At 40.1% G+C, this 27,614-nt stretch overlaps 1 pseudogene; it reads left to right on the plus strand.

Annotated features, from left to right (window-relative positions):
- The first annotated feature begins 1,684 nt into the window (after window positions 1-1,684).
- On the plus strand, window positions 1,685-22,868 carry LOC127629851 (cytochrome P450 2M1-like; annotated as a pseudogene).
- Window positions 22,869-27,614: the final 4,746 nt, after the last annotated feature.

A 27,614-nucleotide genomic window follows, 5' to 3' on the forward strand; every position in this document is an offset into this window, starting at 1 on the left:
CAAATTGTCCCATTCAAACGAATGTCCCACGAACCATGTTACCAAGTGAAATCATTTTTAAATCGCTCTTCTGTTTAAAATTAGTTGAAAACAGAGCAGTTACCAGGGTAACTAATATCAAAATTAGTGATCCGGGGTGGGGTGCCAAGAATGGTACCAAAATTACAATTATGTTTTTACGCAATTAAGTTGTGAAACATTAGCTAAAATAAATGAAATAGCAGAGCCTTCATCACGGCCAGTGTCAGCATAATTAACATATGGGCTATACAGTTTTGTTAAAGACGTTATAAGATTTTTCTTCTTCTTCAGAGACTCGTGTGCTATTTTCGATGTTTTCTAAAGTCATACAATAGCTGTTTGTGAGGAACAAACCGAAACTGCGAAACTGTTTCCTTTAAAACACGAATTCTTTCTTCCTCCCAAAGGGAAGAAAGCCGATTCCTGCAATATTCCGCATACAAATATTCCCAAATTTTTAAACTGGATAGTAATTTTTAGTAAATTGATAATAAACTGATAATTGCAGTGATTCGTTTCTGTGGATGGATGCCCACAAAAGCAGTATCTATACAATACAATCTAAAGTTCTACTGAAACAATTTTTCATATGTTTTTGTCCTTCCAATTTACACTGTTTCTGGAATGATGTTGATTCATTGCTTTTAATATCTTAAAAACTTTTCTCTTATCCTATAAGTATGTGATATTAGGTTATTATATTAAGGACCATTACTCAAAGGACGCTGGTTTCATTATAAATGTTATTTTATTTTTATGTAAATTTCATATCCATAAATGTAACTTCAGAAATGGCAAACCTAACTTTATAGTGCTAAAGAAGGAGATCAAAATGTGCATTGATGTAATGTCAAAATCTAAAAATAGCAAAGCAATTAAAACAATGGCAATATGTTCTTTATTTAACATTTTTATATAGAAAGTATTTACTTATATTCAATAATATATAGATATGTAAGCTCTCTTTTTTTTTGTTTTTTGTACTCTTACTCTGATTTATATTGTATTGTGAAGCATGTGATATGATCCTTTGTTGTAATATGGAAATTACTCTTGTAGGCTACATGCTATTTGTTGATAATAAAGTATTTTATTTAAAATTCTATACAATACAATCTATACTATAGCATACTATATAATAATTTATCGTCCAGCAATAATCGACTGTGATTGGTCATCCTGACCAGCGAAGAGAAAAGGAACAGGTTACAGCGCCATGTATTTTCTGCTGCAGCAACGGTCTGGACCTCTTTGGAGAGTAATTTACACCTGATTAATGTTATTAAAACTTTCTTTGAATAAATATTTAAATAAAGATTCAATGCGATGCGCTGTCTCGTGAACTTTTCAGATATTATCTGATCTAAAGCAATTAAAAAATTACAGTCGCGTGTTGTTCATTTCTATATAGCTTTGATTTTTAATTTTTTAATAAGCTAGTTTTGGCTATTTACTTTTCTTGACGGCTCTCTTTTTAACGATTGGCAAGCTGCACTTCAAATCAAACACACCTAAAAAAAACTTCAGCGGTCTTAGTGGGCTTGGCTTAAATATGCTATAAAAGCTGTTACAAGTGTAAGCACCTGTTAAAAGCAGCAGACCTACCTTAGTGTAGCCTTACATAATCCTATTGTCATCACGACAGTCTTGGGACGTTTGTAGGATGGATATATTATTGGCATTAAAGACAAATATACTATCAGTTGTAATGGCTGTCTTGGTGCTGTTATTGCTGTGGAAGAGTCGAGGAAGGCAGAGAAGGTTTGGACGTCTGCCTCCAGGACCCTCTCCTAGACCACTGCTGGGGAATATCCTTCAATTTGATATGAAGGAACCCTACAAGTATTACCTAGAAGTTAGTATTCACTGCTTCGAGGTTTCTGTTTGTGCTTGTATAATTGTTGTCAGGCAGCCAGGGAAGGATTTGCGATTTCTCACGATGAAGGATTTTATTTAAAAAAATAATAATTTTTGATCCTTAAATTGCACTTTGTTTTAATTCTTAAACTTCTTTATTTAAAGCTTAATTTGTCAACCCCAACAAACACAATAGCCTACTCTGTCCTAAGAGTTTATTATTATTAATTTGCATATTACACAAAAGAAACAGCACTGCATTGGTAATACAAATTGAGTGAGAAGAGAAGAGGAAAGTATACAAACAAAATAAACCCCAATCAGTAGATAAGATCACAAATGTGTTATTCTTGTTATGTATGAGTGAGATTTTACAATGTGGCAAATTTCAGATAGAAAGATATCAAAACTAAGTGTTGAGTAAAGAATTTGCAATGCAAATCAAATAAATTAAGTTCAACAGCATGGTTACTGACAGAAAAATATAGAAATATGTCTTTCAATTAAAAGTTTAAATCACATTTTATAAAAGGAGAAAAATACAAACTTAAATTCTCCCAAAGAGTGTGTACAGGTTGCGCTCATAAAATGCAAACTTTCTTCCTCTACCTTACATAATACATATACATTGGAAATGTCTGCAATAGTATCAATTTGGGAATTTGTTGGATGGGATTATATGATACATTAAGCTGTGTCTTAAAATGTACTTCTCTTATTTTGTTAGAGATGCTGTATTTTTCAAGGAGTAACCACACTCTTTTCCAATGAACATTAAAAAAAAAAAAAAATGTTCCAGCAAAATTTACATCTTGGAGATGTATAAACCATTTTATGCATCAATTGCTTTACTTGTATATTATGATTTTTTTTTTTGTCAAGAACGGAAACTCCATCCAATAAAAGTTGGGGCATAATTTTTCCCTCATTAAAGCAAATTTGTGTTTAAAATAAGTGCACATAACTTGGTGACAAAGATTTAACAACAGAATTAAGGTCCTTGCCGGTGTCACAATAAATTGAGTCCGCCCGGTAAATCGAGTTCCCATGGGGTATCCGTTTCTAATGCCTGAGCAAAGACCTAATATGCATGTCATTGAAGCCTAGACTAACTGAAAAACATCTTTAATTTCACAATCTATAACTTCAGTTATATAATATTTGTAATTTATGGTTTAAAAGTCATTAATTGTCGTATTTACAAAATTATATCTACTTGCATCATAAAACAATTTTAAAGGATTTGTTCTCAGGGAGTGAAAATAGTACCCATTAATAGGTCCCTCAGCCAATGGATCTACTGTGACATCATAGGGTAACCTGATTTTCAGGGGGGACTCGATTTCTCACAACACCAGCACAGGAAAATTATACAAAGTCATAAATTCTTCATACTCAAGTATACTGTCATCATCTTTAAATAGATCCAAAATAAAAACAATACCTCTATCAAACCACTAGTCCATGAAAAAAGGATTTGTTTTGAATTCAAATGTTCAAAGTATTCCACAGTATCTCTTTGTGGGGAGAAAAGTTGTGCATACATACTTTTCAAGCAAGCAAAGGTTGTTTGTGAAATTTAGAGGGCATGAAACTGCATTTTAAAAGAAAGTCTAAGCCCAATCTATTGAATATGGCAATAAAATTCCAAATTGTGTCAGTTATATAGGCACTTTTTCATCCAAATAATTTTAAAAGAGCTGATTAATTTGAAGAAATCCAAACTTCGAGCCCACCATCAGATCGCCAATTAGACAACACAGATTTTCTAACTTTATGCGATTTGTTTTTCCATATGAAATTCAATAACATTTTGTTTATATCAACACAAACTTTGTCACTATCAAATACAGACAATGAGGGATATACACAATGAGACAAACCTTCGGTTTTAGACAGAAGAACTCTTCCAAAAACCTTCCGTTTGTGCCGCGGATTCCCAAAATGCTTTGCGTTCACCACAGGTAATACGTCACGATGACGTCACATTAGCAATCTCTATAGGTCTCATTGTAGCCTGCTTTCCACCTAACATAATGAAAACTAGAACCATTTTAATAGTTGAAAATATTCATCGGCTATATATCATTGGCTAGTTGAGATATTTTAATTTCTTTACCAAATATACACTCACCTAAAGGATTATTAGGAACACCATACTAATACTGTGTTTGACCCCCTTTCGCCTTCAGAACTGCCATAATTCTACGTGGCATTGATTCAACAAGGTGCTGAAAGCATTCTTTAGAAATGTTGGCCCATATTGATAGGATAGCATCTTGCAGTTGATGGAGATTTGTGGGATGCACATCCAGGGCACGAAGCTCCCGTTCCACCACATCCCAAAGATGCTCTATTGGGTTGAGATCTGGTGACTGTGGGGGCCATTTTAGTACAGTGAACTCATTGTCATGTTCAAGAAACCAATTTGAAATGATTTGAGCTTTGTGACATGGTGCATTATCCTGCTGGAAGTAGCCATCAGAGGATGGGTACATGGTGGCCATTGAGGGATGGACATGGTCAGAAACAATGCTCAGGTAGGCCGTGGCATTTAAACGATGCCCAATTGGCACTAAGGGGCCTAAAGTGTGCCAAGAAAACATCCCCCACACATTACACCACCACCACCACCAGCATGTTCAGTGGTAACAAGGCATGATGGATCCATGTTCTCATTCTGTTTACGCCAAATTCTGACTCTACCATCTGAATGTCTCAACAGAAATCGAGACTCATCAGACCATGCAACATTTTTCCAGTCTTCAACTGTCCAATTTTGGTGAGCTCTTGCAAATTGTAGCCTCTTTTTCCTATTTGTAGTTGAGATGAATGGTACCCGGTGGGGTTTCTGCTGTTGTAGCCCAAAGTTGTGCGTGTTGTGGCTTCACAAATGCTTTGCTGCATACCTCGGTTGTAACGAGTGGTTATTTCAGGCAAAGTTGCTCTTCTATCAGCTTGAATCAGTCAGCCCATTCTCCTCTGACCTCTAGCATCAACAAGGCATTTTCGCCCACAGGACTGCCACATACTGGATGTTTTTCCCTTTTCACACCATTCTTTGTAAACCCTAGAAATGGTTGTGTGTGAAAATCCCAGTAACTGAGCAGATTGTGAAATACTCAGACCGGCCCGTCTGGCACCAACAACCATGCCACGCTCAAAATTGCTTAAATCACCTTTCTTTCCCATTCTGACATCCAGTTTGGAGTTCAGGAGATTGTCTTGACCAGGACCACACCCCTAAATGCATTGAAGCAACTGCCATGTGATTGGTTGATTAGATAATTGCATTAATGAGAAATTGAACAGGTGTTCCTAATAATCCTTTAGGTGAGTGTAGAAATACCTTTTAAACTGGGTGTGTAAAATGCTAATCGATAGTAGTTCTACGGCAAAAAAATAAATAAAAAAAAGGGGAAAATGGGGCTACCTTGATGCACACCTCAGTCACAATTAAAACATTTCATAGTTTGTAAATGTAAGGGGATTCAGATGGGCAAGGAGGAGGCAATAACCGGCTTGTCAATATAAATAATGTTTAATTACCCTACCGCTCCAGGCGATCGGGGAGTTACTTCCCTCTCCCCTCGCAGACGGCGGTCTTCCATCGACCCCTCCGCGTTTCTGGGGGACGGCAGGGCACACCTCCGCCCCTGACAGCAGCTCCAGGCGGTCAGGGAATCCAGTTCCCACTCACCCTGCGGACGACGGCCGTTCCTCACGTCTGGGCGGTCGGGCTACTCCCGGCAGATGGCAGCGGCTCTCCCTGGGTGGACGACAGCGTCGAGGACTCTGCGACGGGCATCCATCCTCTTCCTGGGTTTTCGGCACCAATGTTAGGGGATTCAGATGGGCAAGGAGGAGGCGAGAACCGGCTTGTCAATATAAATAATGTTTAATTAAACTCAAAACAAAAAGCATCAAACACACATGACGGATATGCCCGTAATTCTCTCTCTCTCAAACTGTTGTCACCGGCCACCTTTATCCCTAGCGCGCTCCATCAGGCCGATTGGGGACTGGGCGTGCGACATTCCAGCCCGGCCCCGCCCCCCACCGCTCCACAGTAAACTAACCAAAACTGAACTGTTAATATCCTTATAAACCATTCTGACCATGTTCATAAAAGTATGCCCGAAACAAATGTGCTAAGATATTTTAAAAACTGGTGTTCTAAAGAGTCGAAAGCTTTATAAATATCCAAAAACAATATTATAGCATCTGAATCATTATTTTTGGAATAGTCAATTAGATCAAATCAAAATTGCATGAGAAATAAGAAAAATATTAATTCTATCAAGAGATCCAGATTTGTTGGACCAAGTAAAGCCTCTACAACCACTGTTTTGGTTACTGATTCCCATGCATGACTTAAACATGAATAAATCTGCATTACAGTACAATACAAAAATAAGGCTTTTCTTTTCATAGGATCTCTTAAACCGCTACCATTAAGAGAGGCTAATCTAAAAGAAGAAAACTCAAAATAATGCATTAACAACCATTAAACACTAAATGCAGGGCAACGGATCAAGTCATTTTTATTTGTATAGCGCTATTCAAAACACACATAGTTTCAAAGCAGCTTTACAGAAAATCATGCTTTAACAGACAATTAAACTATAATGTCTATAAAGTCTTAGAATCATCATTGTGTAATTTGATTATATATAATTGTAAATTGTGTATTATTAAATAATTAAATAATTAATTACAGGCGACTGCGGCAAGGAACACAAAACTCCATAAGATGTTTGTTGATGGAGACAAATAGCATTGGAACCAGGCTCACTGTGGGGGCCAGTTCCTATGGCTAAACATCATGAATATAATGCCAATATTAGCTATTTGTGTGCAGTGCAAGTCATGGTTTAAAATGTGTAAATTAAGTAAGTGTTAAGGTTGTAAGATTAATGTAAGATTAATGACTAATGTCTTTGAAGTCCATCCTGGATTAACTGCAGAAGTTTACATATATGCATTGACCTTTGTTAGTTGGCTGATGAAGGCTATAACAGCTCCCGAATATTTTCTTCTGATCAGAAAAAACACATCAACTGATGCCTTAATTTTTAACGTCTTCTTTTGAAGGGTCAGCACAGTCAACATTATAAACACCATATGGACACCGTGAAAAAACTGAAAATAAATAAAAATGTAATTTAGATACACCAATGTGAGTTAGTTTCCTGAACATGACGTAGCTTATTAAACTGACGTCAATACACTCAGTACATTAACAAACAAGAAACAAAAATAAAAACCCCAATGAGTTTTTTTTAACGGGTGAACTAGGAGGGCAGGATAGGTGTCCGGGGCTGGTGGCCTGAGAATGTGGACTCGAAGCCCCCTGAGGCCGTGCATCAGTCTGGCCGTTTACGTTTAGAGTCAGAGAGGGTAGAGTTGGGGGGTTTCTTGGCCACAGCTGTGGCGAAAGACATTCTACCCCAGGGCTTAGTGGAGGGTGGGTTACTCTACTGAGGAGGTGGTTTATTGCATGGCTTTGCCTTACAAGGGTGCTGGAAAGGACGCCCCGAGGCAGGAGAGTTGGGTGGTCGTGGGGGGGGGTGACTGCCATGGTGCCTCTTTCCTAGGAAGGCATAATTTAAGAGCTTCATCCTCCTTTTTCTTATTGTTGCACCGCTGTTGCATTAAGGCGACGGCAGGGCCAAAGAGAGCCTGACCAGGCTCTACAGGGGCATCCGCAATGCACCACTTCTCACTGTCAGGGAGGCCCGACAGATTAAGCCAAAAAGCCCGTTCTCCGGCCACTGAGAGAGCTATGAAACGCCCACAGGCTTGGACGGCCTGACAGGCATTACGGAGGACAAGATCATTGACTGTGACAATATCCTTCCACAGAGAGTGTGTGGGGGTCTCTTTCTCTAGTTGCTGCCCCATGGCAACCAGGATTTCAGCCTGGTATGCAGAGAGAAGGGGAGAAGACGTTGAGGGCCAAGGGGACGTTGACAGCCAAGGCCGAGGCTTTGTATGAGGCCTGGTGTATGAACCAGTAAAACAGTCCATTTTGTTGGGGAGAACAGTGGGGGAGACCGTGCTTAAGGTCGAGCGGGTCTCCCCGACAATACCTCATATGCTTAGCATATGCAGGAAGAAGTTGTTTTCTTGGGCCGGGAGGGGGTCGTACACGTTCCTGTCGTACACGTCCCTTTCTTGGTCAGTGGCACTTTGTAGGGCTGGTCCTTTGTTATTGAGGTGAGAAAGACAGTCACGTCTGGCGGAGGTCGCAAGAAGTGAATGTCAACTGAGGAACAGCAGTGCGTGCAGGTCCTTATATGCTCTCAGGTAAGGGGGTGGGTCCTAAAAGAGCATAGGTCACGTGCTTCTGTCTGTCTAGCCACTGCAGAGGTCAGGTACGGATGCCCTTCCCATAGGTGGATCTCGAACACGAGATGATGAAAGAGAACCACACATACTATGTGTGCCTTCTAATCAGAAATTCGAGAGACATTAGGAGACATTTTCTGATCAGACATTCTTTCTAATCACACTTCTTAATCCGTGTGCATCTCCAAATGCTGAGTTTACAACTGATGACAGGTGCTTCAATATGTTTAGAGCAATCGAACGCAAATACTCAGTCTTGGTGTCAGGAACACAATGCACGTTTAGACACCAACTCCGACTGTAGCGCACAAGCTGTTGCTCAATCTGAGATCTGATATCCTTTTCAGAATATCAAAGCTCTGTGATTTCACTTTCCATTTTCTTATTCTATTAATGCTCGATTGTCTGAGACAAGCCTCTGCACCACCACGAGCAGGTTGTCGACAGCTTTCGTTGTAGCTTCAGCCAAATTCTCGATGGAGATGTGCATTTGGAAAGTAGCATATTGCTTTAAGGATAGCGCCTGAATACATTTCAAAATGTCTGAAAGGTTCTAGTTTGTTTCGGCCTTCTTTTAAGTCTTCTAAGGAGGAATTTTTGTTGGAGTTTATTGAAAGGGCGTTTGTCATCATAACTCACACTAGACGACCCAGGAGGGTCAGCGAGCGCAGCATACCTGTTGCTCAAGCAAGCATCAGATACTAGCTCAAATTCGGCACCAACCTCGACTTCCATAACTTTCGAAATAACACATCTAAAAAAAAGTAAAATCAACAGTTAACTGATTAATCAAATTCAAGAACTGCTAGAACTACAAATTTACACAACCACCCTCCACGACACCATGTTGGCTCCACCTCTCCCAAGAGGTCCTCGCTGCGTGCTGACTGTAGTGCGATGATGTAGTGGATTTCATCTACAGCCGTGGCCAAAAGTACTGGCAATGACATACATTTTGTGTTTTGCAAAATTTGCTGCTTCAGTATTTGTAGATTATTTTTTCACATGTTTCTATGGTATACTGGAAAACAACGATACGCGTTTCATAAGTTTTAAAGGCTTTTATTGGCAAAATCATTCAATATACGCAAAGAGTCCATATTTACATTGTTGACCCTTGTTCTTCATAGCCTCTCAAATTCGCTCTGGCATGCTGGATATCAGCTACTGGGCCAAATCCTGACTGATGGCGATCCATTCTTTCCTTATTAGTGCTCGGAGTTGGACCACAGGTTATAGAGACCCACAGGTTCTCTATAGGATTAAGATCCGGGGAGTTGCCTGGTCACGGATCCAAAATTTCAATGTAATGATCTCCGAGCCACTTCATTATCATTCTTGCCTTGTGACATGGATGGAAAAGAATTCTCTCAAACAAACAAAATTCATAACAAAATTCCATCAAATTGAATTGTTTTATAAAAAAGGAGTTTTAATTCGTTTAATTTCGTTTAAGATTGCTCAATTACATTTCATGGAAATTGAAATGTGTAAATCTTAAATATAGTAATACCTTTGGAGTGTGCCCCCCAGAGGATCATTTGATAAGACATTTATTAGACAACAATTTTTAGATTTCGCTAAACAATTAGTTATTTTGAGTATAGGGTTTACAATTTGTAGAGCTCTCTAATTGGAATTCTTATCACTAACAAATCAGAAATATTTAAGAACATTTACTACTAAAATGCAAAAATAGTGTTTATAAAATCATAATCAGCAATTGTACTGATTTTTGTGAAAGTGAATAAAATACAGTTTTGTGCCGCCTTGTTGTTTAATCCACCAGGAAACTGTGGCGAAACATAGAATGCGACACAGAAAAGTCAGTTTGCCAAAATGTAGTTATATTAACGTAAGTATGAGACTAAGAGACAATATGATGATATTGGAATTTAGGTTCAGCGTTTAAAAGGGATTTTGAACTGAAAAATTGCGTCGTCCATAACCACTGTAAAATATGAAATATAAGCAATTCCTTTCTACTTTGTTTCTCAATACACTGCATAAAACTTAATTGAAATAAACTTAATTCAATAAACCTGTGTGATCCATTAATAGTTACTAATTGAAACCATATAAATGATATGCTTTTGACCAAAGACTGCTTTACACAACTTCTCAGTATGTGGTTTCATCCAACAAATAAAAAGCATTTAAACATATATTTTAAATACATAAAGATGAGAAAGAAACTGTGGTAGTAGTTTACATTTTATTTTAAAATAACATTTAATTTATTGTATGCCACACTGGCTGATAAATGACCAAAATTACCAGCAGTATTAGGCAAGAACAAGCAAAATAAAGGGATTAATTGTGCGGAGTGCTTGTACGTGCTCATTGTCAACCTGGATACCAAAAATCTAATAGAATGTGGTTTTTACTAAATGATATCTAAAAATATATAATTTTTAAAGAATGTTGTTTCCAGAGTAGCAACAGTAATGTTTATGTAGCAGGTGTCTAAGGTATCGGCAATAATTAATTGCTTTTGGACCAGATAGGTTTACCAGAAGATTTAGGGAACGTGAAGGAGGTAGCGGGTTGTAATGAGAAATAACAGACAGGCACTGAGCTGGATTTGAACTTGGAATATTATTTTGAGGAATTCAAAATAATATTTTGTCCAATACTGACAATTTCTGCCACAGTTTCACTGTCAATTTCTTGCATGCATAGTGTCAAATGTAAATTTCCTGAACACCAAAAGCCATGCATTTTGTAAACCCTATTTAGTACAATGTTTTACAAATAAAACATATTATTAGTATTATCAATCACATTGGCCTGCTGTTGTGCCGAAAACAGTTGGAACATCGTAAAGTTGAATGAGGTTTTAAATCCGTTTGCTGCATTTGTGAATGTGACAAAGCATAAACATAACTTTAGCTTGACTATTCATTACAAAGGCGCAATTTAAAGATGTATTTTATCTAGCCAAGTTTATATGATGATGTGTAAATGTCTTAATTAAACTGATTAGGATTTTAGAAATGTTCTGAAAAAATCTGTCTTTATCTTCATGCAATAATGTCAATGAGAAGATTTCAACGGTATAATAACAATCCATTTTAAAACCGAGGTATAGTGAAACCTTGAAACGGTTACATCCCTACCGCATACATGGCAGAAACATTGCGATGTTTATTTGTTGAATTATGTAGATGGTGAGGCATTTTGACGAGTCAGTCCCCGCTTTACATTAGCTTCATAATGCACATCGTGTGTGTGTTCCGCTCATCTGATTGGACAGGTGTTTCGACCGCAACATTTACATAATAACAGCGGGGGGATGGGGATCAGAATCAGATGACAAGGTGAAATGTGTTTTTATGATTACAATTCATGGATTTTATAATGTAAATACATATACACTCTATTTCGGTGATATAATTCAGTAAGTAAATTGTTGTATTTGATCCCTTTGCATGGGCCCCCTTGGGTCTTGGGCCGGGGTCATCTGTACCCTTTGACCCCCCCTGACGGCGGTCCTGCTTGATGTCATCATGGCGAAAATAAACAGATCGCTCGAATAGGCGAGGTTTGAGCTTCTGATCGTGATGAACCTTGGGATACACTTAGCCTGAAAGACGGCTCTGAAGCGGTATTTTGTGTGGGTTAAGTGCATTGAGCACTGGCATGTTTTAGACTTGGGACAGTCTTGAACACTTAATTCCTGTCGCATGCACGTGCACTCAAATGACCAAGACAGCAAGTGTGGGTATTGGAACAGGGCTACACAGTTTACATACCTCAATGGTATCAAAATGTCCCTTATAAACCCATGATAACTCTTCTATCCTTAGCTCAGTAAGAAGTATGGCTCTGTTGTTACCTTCTGGTTGGCAAACACTCCTGTGGTGATTATTTCTGGATATCAAGCGCTAAAGGATGATTGGTCTCGGTGAAGAATTCAGTGGCAGGGCCTCTTATCCCCTGATTATGAGGTCCACTCTTGGATATGGTAAGTTCACTTCATGCTGATTTTAAGTTTCACTCAGCACATAAGTTGCATTTTTGGGAAATTACACTCAAACAATTATAATTGTAAGGTTTGCGTATGTCAAATTCATAACAAAATTATATAAAATTGAATTGAGTAATCTATGAAAAAAAAATATATATATATATATATGTATGTGTGTGTGTTTAAGTTTTATTAGTTTAATTTTGTTATATTGTTTTATTCATTTAAAATCCATACATATGGATCTTGAAAATAATCTAAAATAATTTGAGTATAGAGGGGTGAAGAGGGTCATCTTTCTTATAAATTGCAGATGTTATTCACACACAAACCATACAATATGATAATACTATAAAAAGTATTTTATTTAAAAAAAAAATTGATAGAACACAAGGAATACTCTTAACATTGTCTCTGTTCACAGGTGTGCTGTCCACTAGCGGACACTGATGGAGGGAGATGCGCAGGTTCTCTCTTATGACACTGAAGCACTTTGGAATGGGCCGCAGGAGCATTGAGGAAAAAGTCAGGGAGGAGGCTCAGAATCTTGTGAAAATTTTTACAAATTGTGATGGTAAAATTATTTAATATCTGTTGAATGCCTTACTTTATATTCAGGAATATCAGTTGACATCAACTGCAATTCAGAAACATCAAACACAGAATGCTCCAAAAGGATAATAAATAGCAATACTGTGTCTTATTAAATACAAAATAAATTACACATGCTGTCAATTTGTAAAGGGATATTAAATAAAATCCAGTTAAGACACTTTTCTGCACTTCTCTCATGTTACAGAGCATGGCGATTTATTTATTACAGAGCTCTAAACTCTAGATTTTAGGACACTGTCTGGAATGGGAACATGACCTTTGTACTATTTTTCTCTCAAAGGCTCAACATTCAGCCCAGCATACATGCTGTCTAATGCGGTGGCAAATGTGATCTGCAGCATTGTTTTTGGCCATAGGTTTGAATATGATGATCCACAGTTTCAGTTTCTCCTTCAGACAGTAAATTCTTACTTCTTTGTCCTGAACAGCCCTCTTGGACAGGTAATGTTACGTAAAGAGTTGTAATTTTAATATAGTATACATAATATATAGGTAGTTGATGTATAATATGCCCATGAGCTTATTTTTATTATATATATTAATCATGTGAAAATTAACCATGGTTTTACTATAGTAATATTGTGGTAACCGTGACTGCTGTCACCATGATTTTCTTTGCAGTAATCATGGTTTTCAACAGTAATACTGTAGTTTCCATATAGTAACCATGATTATACTTTATATTGTAAACATGACAGTAACCATGTTGGTTACTATGTTTTTACTATAAATACCATAGTTAAACTATGGTTACTGTAAAGCAATGATTTTTATTCAGGGCAAACCTGTTGAAGTGTTTGTTACCAAATATGGCAGTAATATTTTTTTTCTGTACATTGCAAATACTGAACGTACCGAAACCGCTACCCTAAAACAGTGATACAAACCGGTCCATGAGAAAATTTAACCGTTACACCCCTAGTTTGAACCAGTCTGGACAACCTCCGTTGACCTCTCTCAGATCCGTCAACAGAACTGCCGCTCACTGTATATTTTTTTGTTTTAACACCATTCGGTGTAAATTCTAGAGACTGTTGTGTGTGAAAATCCCAGAACATCAGCAGTTACAGAAATGCACAAACCAGCCCTTCTGGAACCAAAAATCATCCATGCAATGATCTATTCGGCCAATTGTGTGGCAGCAGTGAGGTGCATAAAATCATGCAGATATTATAGATCAGGAGCTTCAGTTAAAGTTAATATCAGCCATCAAAAAGGGGAAAAATGTGATCTCCGTGGCATGATTGTTGGGCCAGGTGAGCTTGTTTGAGTATTTCTTTAACTGCTGATCTCCTGGGATTTCTAGAATTTACTCCGAATGGTGCCAAAAATATCCAGTGAGTGGCAGTTCTGTGGGTGGAAATTCCTTGTTGATGAGAGAGGTCAACAGAGAATGGCAGACTGGTTCGAACTGACATAGTCTACAATAACTCAGATAACCACTCTGTACAATTGTGATGAAAAGAATATCACCTCAGAATCAAAAAGGGGAAAAATGTGATCCCCTTTTTGCATCCCTTTTTGCACCAACCAGCATCTCAGAATGCTATTCTGAGATGCTGGTTGGTGCTGTTTTGGCGGCATGAAGGGGACCTACACAATATTAGGCATGTGTGTGTTTGGTTGCGCAGTCAAAGTAAACTTTTAATAAACAAAAACACACAAGACTGCTATGTCCATCTTCCTCTCTTGAACTGGCATCCCGGCTCCTCTTTAGCTATCTCTCAGCTGATTGGGATGATTCAGCACCGGGCATCCATCATTACGGCCCGGCCACACCCTCCTCCACCCTCCTCCAAAAACACAGTGTGTTTTTTTTTTATATACATACTGTATGTGTGTATATATATATATATGTGTGTATATACACACACACACAGAATATATAAACATACATACTGTATATAGATTATTATGTAATTTAATTGTATTCTGAGCCTCGATCTGCTGAAAATCTTGATGTTTCTTCTTTAACTGTTCTTTCTTATCTTTACAGATCTACAATTTGTTCCCTAGGCTAGTCAGTCTCTTCCCTGGTAAACACCATAAATTGTTTAAAGACCTCGAAGAGGCCAGAGAATACTGTAAACGTCAGGGAAATGCAAGAATGAATAATGTGGATCCCTCATGCCCACAGGACTTTATTGAGGCCTTTGTATTGAAGATGGAGGAGGTAAATAATTTAAATAACTATGTAAATAATCTAATCAAAGTAATGTCTAATCTTATACTGAAAAATGGGTCGCAGTTCTGTTCAAACAGGATGGTGGACTGCTTAAATAACATAAAAATAAAAAAACACAAAAAACACAAAAAACTAAAATGCAAATAATACATTGCAACTAACCATATGAACGTGTAGTTAGGATAGCTAAATAAATTGGCTTATGAAATTTTTAAGGGGAGAAGAAAAGACTTCCCACATTTTTTGGTTTTTGACATCCAAGGCTTATACATCCAATTAAACCCTTTCACTTTGTTATATGGCTAATACTGACACAATAATTGACCCAGCATTTGTTCCATGTGCTAGCTGGTAAATCACACTTCTGTGTTTATGCCTTTATTTATTTTATGCATAAAAATGATTTTATCCATTTTTTTGTCAATTTTCCTATTCAGTCTGTGTATTGTAATTGTTTAGTTGTAAAGACGTTTTGTATGACACATTTTTGATGCTGTGTTACATGGCCACTTGGAAAACCAATTGAGATGTAACCTTGATGTATACATTTCTTACACCCTCTGGTGGTGAAACCATATAATGTTGTTTTGCAGGAGAAAGACAAGCCTGACACAGAATTTAATTTAGAAAATTTGATATCACTGATATGGAACATGTTCAGTGCCGGCACAGAAACCACCTCATCCACACTCAGACATGCTCTGCTTCTGATGATGAAGCACCCAGATATCCAAGGTGAGAGAAAACAAAGTGTCTTTTGTGTCCAACCATGGACAAGCAGCAGGTAGAATCTAGTGGGTTTTTACTTGATGTTTTGTACAGAGCGCATTCATTGTGAACTTGATGAGGTTGTAGGACAGGAACGTTGGCCCTCCATAGAGGACAGACAGAACATGCCATACACAGATGCTGTAATTCATGAGGTTCAGCGCAGCATGGACATCACTCCCATTGCTGTACCACACAAGATGATGTGCGACACCAAATTCAATGGCTATGTCATTCCTGAGGTATTGTTTTTCTGTTAAGGCTATTTTACACTGCCCCAACAAATGGCTACAAACACCAACATTTTAAATCGGGGTGCTCACACTTCTATGGCATGAGATCTACTTTTTCATAATGCCATTGTAGTAAGATCTACCATGTATTTTAAGCAGTCATATCACGATACTGAAGTTTCAGTAGTCTGTATATGTGTACAGGTCAAATTTGACAATTCTCGTTACTGAAACTAATTAGTTAATTATGTAAACGTTGTTTTAAGTTCTAAATAATTATTAAGGACAAGGTTACAACAGTAATAATATAAGAACAAAGAAACGCATTTAGAAATCTAAAATTTCTTAAAGCAGTATCAAAATGCATTCAAGTATACGTTCAGAAATAGAAAACAGTGCTTACAATTTCTAACAGCAATATCAATATTTAGAAGTTTACATTCAGAATTATTTTTTATTTTATTTACCATAAAACTTAATCAATCACAGGTTTTCACTGCATGATTATAATACATTAATATTTTTAAATCAACTGAAGTTATCCAGCCAAGAGAAAAAAATATTTCAATTTCTTGTTATGGTTGTTTGATTCATATTAAAGTCTAATATTAATACGGGCAGGTCTATCACGTATGTACATTTACTTTAGCAATAACTAATTGTTTTAATTAACACCTTGTACCAAGACAGGCATTTTACAGTATACCGTCACATTGGCACGCACAGAGAAAGACTGTGTCTGTCAGTCAGTGCGCAGAGACAAGGGGATGTGTCCTTTATATTCACGAGGAAAGCGATGCCTGATTGGTTGAAGAAAATATTATCCAACCTTACCAAACCTAACTATATCCAGTCAGGTATTTCTTTCCTAATAAATATGAATGTCTTCATCTGCCATCCCGTGTTTCGGAAATCTATGCACTGGAGAGACGAATTAAGGAAATAAAACATTGAAAAGCAATTGAGTGAGAGAAATAAAAGATACCCGTGGAGGTGAGGGCGTGGTTGACGGCACCCATATGGATAGAGAAAATGATAAGGAGTTCCAACTGAGATGAATTGCTACTAATTGCCGTTTCTATGTTCATAGTGAGAGACGGGGAAGATAAAAGCGACCCAGTCCACAGAGAGAGAGGTACACACCAAAGACTGTGTATCCATTTCCCAGAGAGTGTTTATGCTGAAAAGCAAATCTTGTGTGTTTCTGCTGAAAAGCAGTATTTTTGGTTTTGTTTATGCTGAAAATAAATTTCTGTTTTGTGTGAGAAAAACGTGACTCATGTGGCCAAGGTGTTTGCATTCAAAGGACAAAACTCCCCAATGAGGCAAAGACCAAATGTATGATCTCTGATAAAATCTCACAATTAGCATCTCTTCCTGAGGCACCACACCCCACTGAGCGAAGATTGCAAATTCACCCCTCATTGCTGCTGTTCCACATCTATCCCATTCTTCCCTCCTCCTCCTTCATTCCCCTTCAACTCAGAATCACCTCAAACTCACCTAAGATCTGTATGTAACTAAATATAATATCTGTTATAAACAAATAATGTAACTTGGCATGTTTGGGATCATTTAAAAGGTCTCATTGTGACAGGTAGTATGGTCTTATCCCCACAACAGTATAATATCTGGTAATACTTTCTGACTAACTATGTGGCATTAACTAAGTGTACCTATACTTTAGGGACCAGATTAATTCAGTATATGCAGATCTAGGGGGACTAAACAAAACTATAATTCAGATAAAAGTATGCAGGGAGCAGCTTGTGTGAATTGAAAATTGTCAATTACTTCTGGATAATGACCCAAAACTGACCAATTTGTGAATTGATCGCATACAACCCGGCCGGTGCGTAGACTCTAATAACAGGTATCCATATGAACAAGTACAATGTAAAAGGATAGAATTAACTAGAATAATTAAGTATCCAAATCTTTAGAAGATGATCAATAATAACTGGAATCTCAAAATAAATTTGAGGTCTAATATAACTGGAGTCAGATTAAATTATTAAGAGAGTCAGATTTGGTCTTAACTAAACCAAATAGTTATGACACTACAGCCACACGCGCACAGAAAAGACAAACGCATAGACTCCTTCACCGCTTTGCTGGATTCCACCATTGGGCCAGCGAGGTGTCCTTTTTACAGGACTCACAGCAAACCCTAAGAAGTGTGCAACTGGGTGGGTGGAAGTACGGTATCTGGGCTTCCATTTGGATTATGGACAGGTGTGGCCCCAAATTGATAACGCCACAGCGATTGCAGCCTGCCCAAGACTGAAAAGGAGGCGAGACATTTCCTGGGGCTGGCTGGCTATTATCGTAGGTTTGTGCCTAATTATTCGACCGTCACTAGCCCGCTAACTGATCTGACTATAAAGTCACCAGATCCAGTCAAGTAGATGAAGCCGTGTCAGCAGGCGTTTATGCAAGTTAAAGCTGCAGTTGGCAGTTATTGCACTCTCCTGACTTCTCTCTCCCTTTTATCTTGCAGACAGACATTATTTGTGTGTGCTGAAATGCACTGGAGTGGATGAAATAAAAGAAGCCTTTTGAGTTTGATCCACCATCTCCTGCTTCCTCCTTGAGAGACTGAAAAACTTTCAAGTTACTTTCATAACCTCTGTTCCCTGATGGAGGGAACGAGACGTTGTGTCGATATAGTGACACTAGGGGTCACTCTTGAGAGCCCAGAAACACCACTGATCTTTGATAAAAGGCCACTGGGAATTGGCGAGTGGTATTTGTATGCCCCTCCCCCGGACATATGGTATAAAAGGAGGGGATGTGCATACCGCTCATTAGGTTTGTGCTGAGGAGCTCTCCTAGTATCACTACATTGACACACTGTTTTGTTCCCTCCATCAGAGAACGGAGGTTATGAAAGTAACCAGGACGTTCCCTATCAGTCACTCACTCAATGTTGTGTCGATGTACTAGGAGTCCCCTACTATCTGGCTGAACTGGGTTACGTGGATCGGCGGTGTGAGATGGGCACCGGGCAGGCCTGTAACCTCCCCTGACACAGTGTGAGTGTCGAACAGCCCTTTGGGGATGAGTCGAGTGCTCAAAAGGATGGGGACAGGCTTGTCCTTGTCATGCCTCTCTTCCCTCTTTTTTTCTTTTTCTCCCCAGAATTCGCTAACCGATGGGGACGCCAGTGTCCAGTGGAAATATGTCACATGGTCTTGCCAAGTCCCATGGTAGGTCCTATAATGGGGAGGAAGCTCTACGAGCATGGAGACTGTGGCAGAAGTGTCTCTGCCCAAGGAAGACGCAGTTTGCCAACCGGGAAATGTTTTTCAGCGGAAAATGCATTGCCAGGGGTTGCCTATAGGGAACCAGTGCATGCGTAGCACTTGTCTCAGCACAGGGCGTAGTTAGCACAAGTACTGGGCTGGCAGTGAGTTTCTCCGCAATCTCACCTGGCACACAACTAGGAGGAAATCAACCAGGGAACACCTTTGTGAACACTGCTGGGAATCAACAACACACATCTTCAGCTTGAGGGAGAGGAAAGGTGCTAGGCGCAAGTGGTATACCCGACTGGACGGTCTGTACTTACCTGTTTGTTCCTGCTAAGACACGGGACGAGACCAGCTCAACACGGAGATTGTAGAATCTCACAAAGGTGATGGGTGTAGCCCAGCCCACTCCTCTGCAAATGTCAGCTAGGGAGGCGCCACTGGTCAGAGCCCAGGAGGCCGCCATGCTCCTGGTGGAATGGGCTTGTAGCCCTGCAGGGGGTGGCACATGCTGGGCCTGGTAGGCAACAGCTATGGCATAGATGACCCACTGGGCGATCCTCTGTTTGGAGACTAAACAGACAAAGAGCTGCTCAGAGATACTAAAGCTCTGCGTGCGATCCAAATAGATGCGCAAAGCATGCAACGGAAACAGCAATGCTAAGGCTGGGTCTGCCTCCTCCTGGGAAAGTGCTTGCAGGTACACCACTTAGTCCCTGAAAGGGGTCGTGGGAACCTTGGGCACATAGCCTGGTCGGGGTCTCAGGATCATGTGAGAGTAGCCCGGACCGAAGTCCAGGCATGTTTTGCCGACAGAGAACGCTTGCAGGTGCCCACCTTCTTGATGGAGGTGAGCACCGTCAGGAGGGCAGTCTTCAAGGAGAGTGCCTTAAGCTCTACTGATTCTAGGGGCTGGAAGGGAGCCCCACGCAGGCCTTGCAGGACTATGGAGAGGTCTGGAGGGATTCAACCTCCTAGCACCTCTCAGGAACCTGATAATCAGGTTGTGATTTCCTAAGGACTTGCTGTCCACTGGGTCGTGGTGCGCAGCTATGGCCCCTACGTACACCTTCAAGGTGGAGGGCGACAGCCATCCCTCCAACCTCCTGCAGAAAGGAAAGCACTGAGCTGACTGAGCTTCTCTGGGGGTCTTCGTGGCAGGAAGAACACAACTTGGAGAACACCACGCCACTTCAAGTCATACAGGCACCTCGTAGAGGGGGCCCAAGCCTGAGTGATAGCGTCTACCACGGCAGGTGGTAGGCCACTGAGGTCTTCCGCGTCCCGTCCAAGGGTCAGACATGGAGGTTCCAGAGGTCTGGTCGCGGGAGACAGATGGTGCCCCATCCCTGAAAAAGAAGGTCATTCCTCAGGGGAATTCGCCAGGGACGCGAGGAGCATGAGGAGTCTCCACTCTTCCTTGCAGGTGACGTGACCGCGCATCCGCCATGGTGTTGAGGTCACTTGGGATGTGAGTGGGTCGCAGCGATTTTGAGGTGCTGCTGACTCTGGAGGAGGAGACGGCGGGGGAGTTGTGACATGCGAGGGGAGCATAAGCAGCCTTGGCAGTTGATATATGCTGTTCAAACAACACATGTTTGCAATGGATCAACGGCCGAAACCTTGAGTTGCTGGCAGTATTGCCAGCAACTCAAGGCAGTTGATGTGCTAACGTAGCCGCGGGCCCGTCTAGGGGCCGGCAGCCTTGTGCCCGTTGCATGTGGTGCCCCAGCCTGTCTTTGAGGCCTCAGTTGTAATCGCAGCGCCTGGAGACCTGCTCTAGGGGAACATCTGAAGAGATGGCAACTGATTTGCGTGATGGTCATGTGTGCCGTGGCACCATGCCCATCTCGGGACTCGAGTACTGAAGTGGTCTCATAAGCATCAACCCGAGCAGTGTGGCCACCGCCGAGGATGCCATATGCCCCAGGAGCCTCTGAAATAGTTTCAGTGGAACCGCGGTCTTCTGTCTGAACACCTTCAGACAGGCCAGCACCGACTGGGCATGCTCGTTCATGAGGCAAGCCATCATCGAGACGAGTCCAACTCCAAACCGAGAAGAGCAATGCTCTGAACTGGGAGGAGCTTGTTCTTTTCATAGTTGACCCGAAGCCCTAGCTGGCTGAGGTGCATGAGCACAACCCGATATTGAGCTAGGATTAGCCAGTCATTGAGGTAATTGAGAATGCGGATGCCCACTTCCCTTAATGGGGCAAGGGCAGCATCAACCTTCAACCTTCGTGAAGACGCGAGGGGACAAGGACAGGCCAAAAGGGAGGTCTTTGTACTGGTATGCCTGACCCTTGAATGCAAAGCGCAGGAATGGTCTGTGTCGAGGTAGAATCGAGACGTGGAAGTATGCGTCCTTCAGGTCTACCAATATTGATGCCAGATGCTCTTTAGAATGCATCTTAATGTTAGCATAGCATCTTGAATTGAGTCTGTGTAAGGCCCGGTTCAGAACTCACAAGTCCAAGATTGGCCGCAACCCACCGCTTTTTTTTCGGTACAATGAAGTAGGGGATGTAGAACCCACTCTTCATTTCGGCTGGAGGGACAGGCTCTATCATGTGCTTCCATAGAAGGGGGGGTGATGTCTGCGTGCAAGGTGGTGTCGTTCTCTGCCTTTACTGTAGTGAAGTGGATGCCGGCAAACCTGTGCGGACACCTGGCGAATTGAATCGCTTAGCCGAGTCAGATGGTCCGGGTCAGCCATTGCGATGTGTTGGAAAGCATGAGCCATGCGTCCAGACTCCGGGCGAGGGGGACCAGGGGAATGATTTCGTTTGATGTACCGGCAGGTTTGAGCCCTGTGGCAGTGCTGAGTCGGGTACAGGCGGGCATAGATGTTGTTACATTTTCTTTTAAGAGGCGACAAAGTTTAAAATAAGTTTTGTTTATTCGCTCTTCTCAATGCCATTCTTTTACTTTTGACTAACATTTATTTTTAGTGCTTTACAAAAATGTTATCTAAAATCAATATTGAGTGTCTCTAAAGATAAAATAAATCTTTTTTTTTTTTGGTCTTTTTTTCTTTTTTTAGGGAACCATGGTTTTTCCACTGCTATCCTCTGTGCTGACTGACCCACAACTGTGGAAGAACCCGCATTGCTTCGACCCAGAGAATTTCTTGGATGCAGAAGGCAGATTCAAGAAAAATGATGCATTTGTTGTATTTGGCATAGGTAAATTCAGATCTTCATTGTCCATATTAGATTACAATGCTACAAAAATTACAGGGCAAAGTGGTTATTGACCTGTTTTATATGACGTCACTGTGGATATGTTCACACAGTCAGCAGTTGGGATTGACAGCTACATTTACTTACAGGCTGGGACGCACCATCCATTATATGCAAGGTTAGCGGTGCTTACCTAACAGAAGGGTGAAAAGAAAAATGGCACTATGAAATATTTAAATAGAATTGTATATTAAATTCATAATCTTTCATCTCGGTTGAGCAGCACAGACAGTTTTTCTCTTTGGCGGCACCCTCGGTTATTTTTTTCTCTGATTCAAAGCATTGTTTATCACCCTTTCATTCAACAATGTAGTTTAATCAAATTGAATCACGCCCAATACTTTACAAATTGCCATGCATGCTTACCAAAATGAGTTTGCCAATTCAGTCACGCTATCTGTTAGGCTAGATTTTAGTTTTGTGTCAAAACATTCGAGTTCACGTAATTAATGCGCTATTAAGCGCTAAAATTGATATCTGCAGTGACCTATGCGGATTTGGCTAAGCTAATTTCATTTAAAAATCTAAAAAGAGGGGCTATCGAAACTTCAACAAGCGGGTGATGCAGATGTTCCATTCGCAAGGAGAGACACATGGATTTTGTGTTCAAGTAAAGGTAAGTTAATATACTTATTACAATATGTGTTATTGATAGGTCATAGATACTGGGTAATATTTTTTTCTGGTTAGTCTGAGGCTATGAAGTTGTGATCTGGGTAGGTTTGCACCAGCTGTGCGTAAGGTCTTAGGTAAGTTGGGATGTAAGTTCACACTAAGGGTTTAGTAACTATTTGTTAAGTCGGTGCTTAATTTGGTTGCACCACCTGTTCTTAAGGCAGGACTTAACTAGTAGGTCATAAAGTAACTGTAAAGTAATGCATGGTCGCATAATATGACGTTTACTTGTATTTATCCAATAAGGGGCCTATAAATTTGTACACAGAAGTTTCGAAAATAAGTCAGTTTCAATTTGATTTAGGTACGGATAATGTTCAAACCTTGTTTGCTCATGTAACTGTCAGCTGTAATAAATGATATCCCCATTAAAATACTATACGTAATAAAAGTAAATTTGATAAATACTATATTTGCCCTGTGTAAATAATATATAGGAACTGGTATCTAAAATAATTGAGGTGTGATAAATAAATACGAACACAACAAGTTGGAAAAATAGACAATTATTCATTTTAATATCCTATATATGTATATATATATATATATATATATATATATATATATATATATATATATATATATATATATATTGAATGTGTTGAAACTTGACACGCACCCTGAAAACTGCACCATTACAATGGATTCATGCTGAAGAGCCACCTAAAAGTACGTGTTTTTCTCTCTCTACTACATGTAAACAAGTGACATACATCAAACTGTATGTCGAAATGATCTCAAAACACGAGCTAATTTATGTCATAATATAATATTCAGCTTTTTTATTCCAACCATTACTACAGGTTGGATATTTAGTTGATATGTAGGGTTACGTTCTACGTAAGTTTAATGGTGCAATGCTCACATATTTAGTAGTGCATAAATTGCGACTTAGTGCCCATTTACGCCACAACTAGGGTAAGTTGTAACTTACGTAGAGCTGGTGCAACCGGCCCCTTGCAATTATGTCCTCCTTGTGTTATCCACTTTTTCTTGGGGGTCTTGAAACAAATGTGGAAGTCATTCTATAGCATACCCTAGATTTGGCTGCAATCATTTTAGACCCTGTTTAACAGCTGGTAATAAGATGCGTTTCGGATGATCCGATCGCAAATGGTCAACGCAAAATGTTTTGTGATTGGATAACAAACAAACAAAAAAACACATACAGGTCGTTAAAAAACACATCGCATTTTTTTAACCCGCCGAACAAGAGTTTAAATTTACATTAGGATATAAAAGGAAATAACGGTCGATCGGAAAACTTGAAAAAAGTGATTACATTGCCAAAGATGATAACTTCATGGCTCTTCCTCAGCGTGTCTGTCTGATTTGAACATGCAGGTTGACAAAATGACAAGTAGGCTACACACATATGAAGATGAACTAACATTAAAACTACCAATAATTTTGCTCAAAATGTTGCATTTGTGATTAGATTAAATCTCAACTAATATGAGCAATATTACTGCCCTGAATTAAAACAATTTTGTCAATTTTGTCATGAAGTTATACATTTTAACAATTGTTTCCATTGACTGGTGTGTTCTAAAGTAACGATTTACACCTATAACATTTTCGTGCATGACATTACACTCACCCGTATATTGCATTTTCGCACAGCCTTTAGTAATGTGTCGTCTCAAAGCCCACAGCAGCTGCCTGCTTACTATGGAAGCATATGGGTAGCAATATTCAGTTTGACATTTAATATGCAAAATGACAATGCAATATGTAAAATGGCAATGCATTCTGTATTTAAATTTACATTTTACATTACCATTCTAGCAACGTTTGGTGCAAAATGAAAATGAAATTACATAATTTACATTTGCCATTTCATACACTCGTTTTAATATGCATTATTGAAAGGCTTTATAAGTTGCAAAATTAAAATGAAAATGTATTACAGAAATGATTAGATATGTGTAACATGTTCAAGCAAAAACTGTGGCAAAATGATCATTCAAATGTTATTTTTCTTAATTGCATTTACACTCACAGTCAAGACACTTGCGATTGCTTTTTCATTAAATGTCCCGCAATGAATGTAGCAAAATTCAATGTGCACATTGAAAATGCATTCCGAGCCGATCACGCCCCTGCCCCGCCCCCTCCCACCCTGTCAATCACTGCATCAAGGCAGGGCTCGGCAACAGGTAAACATAAAATTTTATGGCTATGTTACGTGTTTTGAGCTTACAGTCTATGGTTTTGAGGTGTTGGAAAAATGGCGGCGGCAGAGCTAATACGAGCGTTAAATTCACTAGCAGATGAAGTGGAGCGTGAACAGAGAAACGGTAGTATTTCCGAAGATTATTACGAGTATGTAGGTGATAGAACCAGTACGTTGTTGGAACGTCTGGGAGAATTTTCTGCCTTATCAGGCGCCGACACCCGTTTGGCTGCTGACCTCTTAAAGGTGGTGGAAAAACAACTGTATTCGGAGAGGCCTAGGGGAGTGGGGAGACCAGCAGCCATGGAGATCCCTGGCGAGGCCATAGAGGGGTATCATATGTATGGGTTAAAAGTTAAAGATATCGCGGCCTTGTATGGAGTTAGTCGATGGACGGTACATCGACGAATGCAGCAGTGTGGACTGAAGTAAACAACAACTTAAATATATTTTAATGATTTTATACAAATGCCTCAAGGCCATAATATCTGTACAACAACGTACTGGTTCTATCACCTATATACTTGTAATAATCTTCGGAAATACTACCGTTTCTCTGTTCACGCTCCACTTCATCTGCTAGTGAATTTAACGCTCGTATTAGCTCTGCCGCCGCCATTTTTCCAACACCTCAGAACCATAGACTGTAAGCTCAAAACATGTGACATAGCCATAACATGTTATGTTTACCTGTTGCCGAGCCCCGCCTTGATGCAGTGATTGACAGGGCGGGAGGGGCGGGGCAGGGGCGTGATCGGCTCGGAATGCATTTTCAATGTGCACATTGAATTTTGCTACATTCATTGCGGGACATTTAATGAAAAAGCAATCGCAAGTGTCTTGACTGTGAGTGTAAATGCAATTAAGAAAAATAACATTTGAATGATCATTTTGCCACAGTTTTTGCTTGAACATGTTACACATATCTAATCATTTCTGTAATACATTTTCATTTTAATTTTGCAACTTATAAAGCCTTTCAATAATGCATATTAAAACGAGTGTATGAAATGGCAAATGTAAATTATGTAATTTCATTTTCATTTTCATTTTGCACCAAACGTTGCTAGAATGGTAATGTAAAATGTAAATTTAAATACAGAATGCATTGCCATTTTACATATTGCATTGTCATTTTGCATATTAAATGTCAAATTGAATATTGCTACCCATATGCTTCCATAGTGTAACGGTTACCCTGTCTTGTTTCACTGTTGCCCTCTTGTTTTCCATCTTGTCACTTTTGCACTTCTTAGTTTTCACTTTAGTCCCTTATGTAACTCCATAGTCCTCTGTTAGCGTTCGTGTTCCCTGTCATTGTTTTCACCTGCCCTCATTAGTTTGCCGTTTGCTTCTGTTAATCACCTTATTATCTTGTTTGAGTTCTGTTCTTTCATTGGCCCCTTTTCCCATGTTTGTGTATTTATACCCCGTGTCTTTGTTCAGTCTTCGTCGATCGTTGTTTGATGTCAACCCGGTGTGTGTTTCCTCCTCGAGTCCCCTGTTTTGCTCACGTCGTGTGTAGTTTACTATTTTATGTTTAATTTCCCCATCGTGGGTTGTTCCTTTGTGTTTTCCTGTTTTGGTTCGTCTAATAAAGTTCAAGCTGCGTTTGGATCCGCATTTCCTCGTCTGCCTCGTTACTCAAGCATAACAGAACGATCGACCCACCCATGGATCCAGCAGTCCAACGTGCAAACTACCATCTGCTCTGCTTAAAGCAAGAGGACCGCCCCATTGAAGACCACATCCACGATTTCCTGAACCTGGCGAGTGTCTCAGACTTCCCGGACTCAGCCATGGTGGCCTTCTTTAGGGGCAATCTGAACGCGGCGCTGAGGGAGCGGTTGCCACAGGCAACGCACGGCTGGACGCTCTCCGCCTCTCAAGCCTCTTGAGCCTCCCAGGGCACCACCCCTCAAGGCACTCGAGTCGTCCAGGGCTCCGCCTCTCAAGCCCCTCGAGCCTTCCAGGGCTCCGCCTCCCAAGTCACTCGAGCCTCCCGAGCCTTCCTGGGCTCCACCTCTCGAGCTTCCCGAGCCTCCCAGGGCCCCGCCTCTCAAGATTCTCGAGCCTTTCAGAGCTCCGCCTCTCGAACCTCTCGAGCCACTCAGGGCTCCTCCTCTCGAGTCTTCCAGGGCTCCGCCTCCAGAACCTCCCGAGCCTCATACGGCTCCGCCTCCTTTGGCTCCGCCTCCCGAGCCTCCTTCGGCTCTGCTACCAGAGACTCCAGAGCCTTCTAGAGCTCCGCCTCTAGAGCATTCCATGGC

Source organism: Xyrauchen texanus, chromosome 36, assembly GCF_025860055.1.
Source record: "Xyrauchen texanus isolate HMW12.3.18 chromosome 36, RBS_HiC_50CHRs, whole genome shotgun sequence".
In the NCBI taxonomy this organism is placed as follows: Eukaryota; Metazoa; Chordata; class Actinopteri; order Cypriniformes; family Catostomidae; genus Xyrauchen; species Xyrauchen texanus.